Genomic DNA, 8,399 nt, shown 5'->3' on the forward strand with positions numbered 1-8,399 from the left:
ATTATTATCTTGCTGCACTCACGCTTTGGCTACTGTCCTAGATCACAGTTTTGCTTCATTTTGGTGCTTTTCATTGTAAATACTATAATAATGTAGTGTGCTCTCAGTTTAGCCCTGTCTTCTGAAAATGATGTTCCCATTTGCATTCTCAATCATGTTTTGAGGGAAACATATTTTGTCTTTTGACTGTTTTTTAATGTTATTCAAACAGTTAGAATACCATGTTTTAAGTTTTTTTCATGAACATCATCTAAATGAATGGAGTCTCTGTCTGCATATCTGGATGTGTGTCTGTCCTTTTGAGTTTTATCAAGAATCAAATTACTTTTATTTCTTTATTACCGAGGACCCAGTGAGCTCTAGTTGTCTATGGGACATGTTTATTTAATATTATTGTGTTATGTACACACTGTGAAGTGTGTTGACAGGGGACTATTACCTGTCACACTGCCAGCAGCATGCCGGGTGCAACTCGCGTTTGTTCCCAAAAATAGCATGGTTCCCTGATCAACAAATTTTTTCACTCGCATCATGCCGTTTGTTATTGATGCAAAAAGTCTCCTTTAGCGTCATATGTTGACGTGTTGCTCAGGACTCTTGGGGTCAACATTTGACGCTCTCGGGTCGCGTCTAGCCCTTCGTCGGGACGGACGTTTCGCTGACGTGCGGCACAAGAAAGGGAAAAGATTAAGCGTGGGGGTTCACGAACCCCGGTCTCCTGGGTAAAAGTCCTGTGCCTCTGCAAAATCAACACATTCTCACTCCCACTGCATAAAATACGGACGCTTGGTCAGGTGCCTTTGACATTGTTATTGACGCTAAAAGTCTCCTTTAGCGTCATATCTGAACATTCTTTGTTCCGGACCGTCACAATTGGTGTCACTTTTGACGCAGTTAGGTTAAGGTAAAGAATGCGTGACAAGAACGGGACAGTTGGGTTTAGGACACAAACCCTGGTCTCCGGGGTGAAAGTCCTGTGTTGTTTGACCCATTCCACCACACACAGAGACACACACAGTGACACAGACACACAGAGACACACACTCACTAGCAGAGACCTTGTAGAGCGTGTTGTCCCACACTCAGGCAAACCTTTGTGAAGTGGTTTGGGGGGGTGGGGTTGGGCTTTAATGCTCTTTTTACAGTCCCATTAATCCGTCTGTTCACAATTTCACGCACAGCTTGGGCCTCGGTGTTATTTTCACAACCTTTCACTACTAATTCCTGTGAATCCTGAAACAGAACACCTTCCCTCCTTCTCCTCCTCCCGGCTGCATGTGTGTCTCTGTTTTCGCCAGGCAAAGACAGCTTTATCTCTGATTCCCCCTCATCAAAGCCAGGCAGAAAGAGGTATGAAAAGCCCCTTCTGGACTGTGGGCTGCATCTTTACGAGACTCGGAGGCGAGGCCGGCGGCGTGCGTGCTCAGGACATGCTAACGCCTGGCTCCAATGTGTTTTGGTGAAAGTTAGTTTACACTGGAGGAGCGACAAGATAGTAGAATCTCTGTTAGAATGACACCGTAACATCAACTTTAGTTACTTCAAGCCATTACCCAAGGTGAGCCAACAGCCAATCATATCACTTGCTGTAACTTGAATGATAATCTCTGCAGAATCTGTAGGCGACGAGATAAGAGGTTCCTATCGAGGTGTTCTGGTTTCAGTTAATAGTGTGAGTAGTATTGACCAATCACATTTGAGGGGGCTTTGGTTGCATGCAGGTAAACACTCTGTGTGGAGAGCAAAAAAGAGGCATTGGCCAAACTGCATTCACTGAACCCATTGGCTACTCTCTGACGACAATGAAGCATTTTATTAGCTTTTAAAAAAATAACATTTTCTGCATTCATATGACGTCATCTTTCAAGTCAAACTGCAAGTGGTCTCAAGTTGCTAATCAGACTGTATACAATGACAATATCTGCTGGCTATACTGCCATTGGCTGCAATGGAGAGATGTCGGAGCAGGGGGGTTTCCCATGGCACCGTGAGCAGTTGGGGGTTCGGTGCCTTGCTCAAGAGCACCTTGGCAGTGCCCAGGAGGTGAATTGGCATTTCTCCAGCTACTAGTCAACTAACACACTTTGATTCATATGGGGACTTGAACTAGCGACCCTCCAGTACCCAACCCAACTCCCTACACCCTTCGCACTTAAGTTGGAAATTTCCACCAAGGCATTGAACTTTTATATCAAATGGTTATAAATTAGATGTATTAGAAAACACTCTGCTCTGTGAGTGAGCACTCAAAGACACAAAGCAGTTATGAGGATACAATTGAACTAATGCCCCCTTGACAAACGTGCTAACATCTGGATGAGGTTGGGGTGGTGGACCGGGTTGCCAGGTCTGTATGACAAAACCAGCCCAATGGGCAATCAAAACCAGCTAAGAAACAGCACAATGTCCCATTAAACCTCCCCAACACGAGAACTCAAAATATGTCCCTGCAAAAACATATTATTACTTATTATTATAACATATCACACTGCTTTTAAAGCCCAACAGCATTACAATAATGCATTGTAATACCTACAAAGTAATACCATGCATGTTTAGTGTACCAGCATTAAAAGGAGTATTCCATAAAGTTATTTCACCTAGGTCCTAAATTTGCTTTGTGTTATTATATACATAATATTATGATTAATAAATTAATTTCTAGAGATACAACAATTCACTGATGCACAAACTAACCTGTTTTGTTATGAACTGTGTACTAGTCCGTTTGCTGCTTTCACTAGAGAGGCAGGTGCTGGGCATGTGGGGTACGTCGTGTCTGTGTGGGTCCGGGCTACCCAACCAGCAGACAAAAAAAATTCACGGGAAAATCCTGGACCTGGCATACCTGCAGGTGGAAGTCGCTGGAGGGAGCTGTGGGATGGGCCAATCAGCGGAGTAACGGTGATAGTTTCAGGTTATAATGGCCACTACGTATCCGTATTAACATGATTGGACATTACTAGTCAGCTGGTAACCGATGATCTATGAGGCAATGTTTGTGAAGCATGAATCAAACAGCTGATGCCAGTCAGCAAAGGGTGACTGGCATCTGCTGCTCTACAATGCTTTATTATATGGAGGTCAAACTGAAAGTGACTGCATCCCAGATGTATTTTAAGCAATATAACTATGTTGCCAGATCTGTTCTACTGGTAATCGGATTCATTCACTGGTTGATTTTTGCAATAGACAAGCTCCTTAATTATTATTATGGTTATGCGGCTGTAGGTTTAGACTGCTGGGGCACCTCTTATGACACACTGAGCTTCTCTAAGGGGAACTGTTAATTTTGTGCAACTGCGCAACTTACACACATCTTAAGCATTACAAGGAGCCCCATCTAGAAGGACGTCATAAGGAGCGAGATTCCAGATTGGCCCATCTGAGCTTTCATTTTCTCAAAGTCAGAGCAGGATACCCAGGGCTCGGTTTACACCTATCACCATTTCTAGCCACTGGGGGACCATAGGCAGGCTGGGGGAACTCTTATTAATGTTAAAAAACCTCATAAAGTAACATTTTCATGCCATGGGTCCTTTAAGCGGGAGGACGACTCCATGTATAATAAAATAGCTGCTGCTGAGCTGATTTTTTATTTGTATTTTTGGGTTTGTATGACAGTTGAGTACCTGAATTAAAATAATAAATCATTTTGGTGCAGAGTTTAAAACCTGAGTTTAGAACAGACATCCGACAGAATTTCCGGCGGAAAGTTTTCAACAATCTGTTGTATTTTATGAGCTTTTCTATGTAAAAATCTGCAAAGTAAGCAGTAATTCCAGCTTTCTATGTTGTTACACATTTCAAGGAAGAAAGAAAAGTCTCACATGTGTCCAACTCAAGGCCTGCGGGCCAAATCCGGCCCTTGCAAATTTAGATGCGGCCTCATAGGATCACAGTCATTTTTGGCCCTCCAAGTTGTGCGCCAAACCAAAAATACGGGAAACTGTTTTACAAACTGCAATTACACAACACAGATTTTGGCAGATTTTGAGACTCACAAATTCCCACACAACCAGCGAGTTTTGACATTCCGGCTGTGTAACAGGTAGTTGTGAGTCGGCTGTGTGGAAGCCTAAAATGTAATCATTGTTTTTCTGGATTTGCTAAATTCTCTGACGGCTAAAAAACTTTTTCATTACTGATATTTTTGGAATTTATGTGGACCAAACTGTAAGTGAGAAGGCAAGTTATATATATATTTTTTTCAATTGATGTGATTCTAATTTTACGATGTGGCTCTTAATGAAATTTTGAGTTTGACAGCCCTGATGTATGTGACTGAACCACAGTAAGGACTCTTGGCCATCTGTCTGCTGGTGGGACCACCATGGCAGAGTGTGTAACAGCGGTGTGCCAGAACAAGTTGTGTGTTTTAGAAGATAATGGGGAACAAAGAAGAAACCATCATGCGTCATGCTTTATTCTGACCTTTGACCTCTACATTTACCCATCCCAGCCTCCTCCCCGCTCTGTCTGCCCTTGTGCGTCTATCATTAACCTCCAAAAAGGCCTTGCACCTCCTCTACATCCCACCCTGGTTTTATGTAGTCTATGGTCACACCACATGGCGCACCATCAAAACACCACTATTCACCAGGCGGCAGATTGCTACTGAAGGAGACCACATACATCCCGACCTTAATGTCTACTACAACTGGCCCTTTCTACCGCCTCCAACATCCTTCCTTTAACATACAAATTGGCTGTTTTGTGTGGCTGAATTGGAGATTAATTGCCCACACCATTTGGCGGCGCTTGTTCAAAAAGACTGTTGCCTTTTTTTCTTTCTCCAGTGTCCCAGTGATTAAGGTTAGAGATTAGGCACTGGAGATTACTCCACACTGCTTTCTTTGTGAGGTTGTGGAGAGGCAGGCTGGATTACACTTTAACATCCTCTGAAGCAGGTGGTTCTCATGGGGACGAGCCAAGCAGCCACTCGGTCCTTTCACTCCACCATCCACAATCAGCACACATCCAACTCTTCCCAGGAATAGTGGTAACATCTGTGAACAACAAGTATTAGTAATATATATGCATGTCAGTGATCCATACCTTCTCCTCTCGGTTCTACCCATAACAACATCAACAACATAGGCTGGAATTGTTAGCTATTTATTTCACATAAGATTACAGTTGTATATTATATCCAAACATTTCTTGATGATTTTTATTTTATTTAATAGAACTGAATAAATGACATTTGAAAACGAAAACAAGAAGTACAAGAAACAACTTAAAGCAGATCCGTCTCTGTTGTATTTTGTCACAGATTTTAATTATTGATCAACACACAAAGTATAATGTAACAAATGACAAAGGTAAACTCGAAAAGGTATTATTGGGGACAGGGTTACCGTCTCTTTACATTGCCATAAAGAACTAATTATACAAAGACTCCTAAATTATTAGAGGGCAAACTATTACATATTCTATACCAGACTATGGTGCAACAATAATTAATAAATTCAATGTGTTTGAGGTCTGAGAGGAAAAAAGTCAGAATTCTGAGACTAAGAATTTTGTCTCTTCTCAGACTTCAGACTTTAAACTTAACTTAAAGAAAAAATGTTACGTGGCCCTAATCCTCTTCCGTACTATCTACTTTCAGGGACATTTTTGCAAAAGTTGCACAGAACATTTTTCACTTGGATTTGCTCATTTGATATCTTATATTATTTATATTTATTTATTTACTATGATTATTGAATGGCAAACTTATTGAACTTTTTAGGCGTGAGGCATAGAGTTGTCTTCTGCCATGTTTTTTAATAGTTTTTTAATAGTTTTAGTTTTAGTTTTAGTTAATAAAAAGGATATTCTGTTTTCTTGGCATCTCTTGGTGGTCATTCTAACACTCCTCGCTGTGGAGCTAAACAATGGAAGACACATTAGAACAATTGAACAATGGAAGACATTCAGGCTACATTTACATTGCTACGTTTTGGTTTAAAAATGAACATCTTTAGCTACGTTCATACACGTAGCTAAACACACGTTTACACCTCGCATTCCCACCACGGAATTTAAAAACACTTGTTTTGGTTTGGAATCTGTGGGGTTTTGTTGGAGTCGCAACACCTTTGGCAAAAATTTACACTGACGCCAATGTTTCGTCGCCTGACTGGGTCATCACGTCTCGTTTCCTGAAACTAAGCAACTAACGTTACCATGGCAACTACCAGCATCGGGCTGAGTATACATGCTGCTTGTTGATGAGATATTTTGGTCTGGGTGTGTTAGTTTTTACGGAGATTAGCTCTTCTACTGGAACTAAAAACATGGAGATTACTTTTGGCTCAGAACTCTGCTTAAAAAAAAACAAGATCTAGAAATGTAAATGAACATTCTAAAAAACAAAGTGTCAATGTTTCGTTTTTTTAAGATGTCTTTGTTCTCATCAGCTGATGGAGAAGTCCACCAACAAGATACTCTTCCCAAGAAATAGTGCTCAATATTAGTTTCCACAACTTTGAAGTAATAAGGCTTCATAAAAAAAAGACTGTGACAGGTGTGTGGATCATCAAAACGTTTTGCACTGTGAATGTCAAACTCAAACCATCTCGCACAAGAACAGAAGTACTAGAACACACACACACACACACACACACACACAAACACACTCTGAAGTTATTGCCCCAAGGACTAGTGGGAGCTAAATAATGGAAACACTCACTACACACACATTTTCCTCAATAAAGCACAACATTGACCCACAGACAATTAAATGTTAAACTGTTCCCAGAAGCAACAGTGTCATTAGTAGATGTTTGAGTGGTCAGTGAACAGGAACTGTGTTAATAGGTTTTAAAATGCAGCTTGAATGTGTGGCTCAGTAATTACAGTCTGCACATTATTCTGTCAAACATTGTTGTGGACATTTCCTCTTCCTCTGCTTTAAATTTCCAATTTAAAGGAATCCAGGCCAACTACACTACACTCCTTACTTCTTCAGAAGGAACTATACATATAGAAAATGGGTTGTATTATATTGTAGTGAATTGAGAACACAGTAGACAAATGCACACTTTTAAACAAGATGCTTTTTCAATTATATATATGATATATATATATATATATATATATATATATATATATATATATATATATATATATGCTGTCTCTCTATCTATCTGTCTATCTCTATATCTACGTAGAGTTGAGGTGGTTCGGGCATCTGGTAAGGATGCCTCCTGGGCGCCTCCCTAGGGAGGTGTTCCAGGCACGTCCAGCTGGGAGGAGGCCTCGGGGAAGACCCAGGACTAGGTGGAGGAATTATATGTCCAACCTGGCCTGGGAACGCCTCGGGATCCCCCAGTCACAGCTGGTTAATGTGGCTTCGGGAAAGGGAAGTTTGGGGTCCCCTGCTGGAGCTGCTCCCCCCGCGCCCCGATACCGGATGAGCGGACCAAGATGGATGGTTGGATATATACAGTACATCTATGTATTTATCTATGATCTGCGCTATCTACTGCTGAACCCTCTCTCTTGTTTCTCTTAAGGGTCTCAAGGTGGGCTTTGGTCTGTCGTCTCCCCAAGGTGACACAGCATTGTGGGGGAAAGAAGAATCATGGCAAACCGCTGTAAAATAGCGCCTACTTTTTTGTATTATATTCCATTTTTTTTTTTCAAAGCTCTGTGTTTTAGGACTCACCCATCCACTCCAACCTTCTCCCTACACAGATATCCGTCCTGTAGTCATTGGGGTGCTAGTCCGGCATTGCCAGACCTTCCTTCCTTAGGCGCCGCTTAGCCAATGGCTTCCTTGGGTAGGAACTTGTTTTGGTGGTACTTGGAACATGTGTACGTTCAAAAGTTGTTTTAGTCATGCAACTGAAAAGTCCGATTGAACAGGTAACCATAGTCTTCAAAAATCCACCGGAGTTTAGAACGCCCACACAGTGAAAGCGGAAGGTGACGGACATCCAGTCGAAATTAGGGACATCCGGCACCTGAATAATCCCTGAAATTAAACTTTGTTGATATAGACTACTGTGATGCATACAGTAATACATATGGATACACAGGAACAACAGTGCATTACTTTTTGTAGCTATATGTATGAATAATTCATGAGCACATCTGTCTGGTGACTAAAAAAAGTAACAGGTTAATCAGAGGTTCATGCAAACAGTTTAACCTGAGTCCGACCTCTGACACAGTGTGGTCAGTAGCTGTGCTATTCTGTGGCAGTAAACATGTCTGTCCTGGCTGAGGTGCAGGTTACACATGGACTCCCACCCCTGGCAGATTTATGTGTGCTCTGACAGCAGGGGCTTCCACCTGCACAAACACTGTCCCTGACTGCTGCTCATTGTGCTAACAAGACCGGCAGCAGCTCCCTGGACACAACCTCTCCACGACCTGCGAAACTCTGAAACCACAGGGAGTATGTC

At 41.8% G+C, this 8,399-nt stretch overlaps 1 long non-coding RNA gene across 1 annotated transcript in view; it reads right to left on the bottom strand.

Annotated features, from left to right (window-relative positions):
• Positions 1–5,856: 5,856 nt before the first annotated feature.
• The window catches only part of LOC116691612 (uncharacterized), an 18,754-nt gene continuing 16,211 nt past the window's right edge, over positions 5,857–8,399 (bottom strand). Inside the window, exon 3 of the long non-coding RNA XR_004332514.1 lies at positions 5,857–5,867. This is a non-coding gene — a long non-coding RNA (uncharacterized LOC116691612). The remainder of the gene's footprint in view (positions 5,868–8,399) is intronic.

This window comes from Etheostoma spectabile, chromosome 6, assembly GCF_008692095.1.
Source record: "Etheostoma spectabile isolate EspeVRDwgs_2016 chromosome 6, UIUC_Espe_1.0, whole genome shotgun sequence".
Taxonomy (NCBI): domain Eukaryota; kingdom Metazoa; phylum Chordata; class Actinopteri; order Perciformes; family Percidae; genus Etheostoma; species Etheostoma spectabile.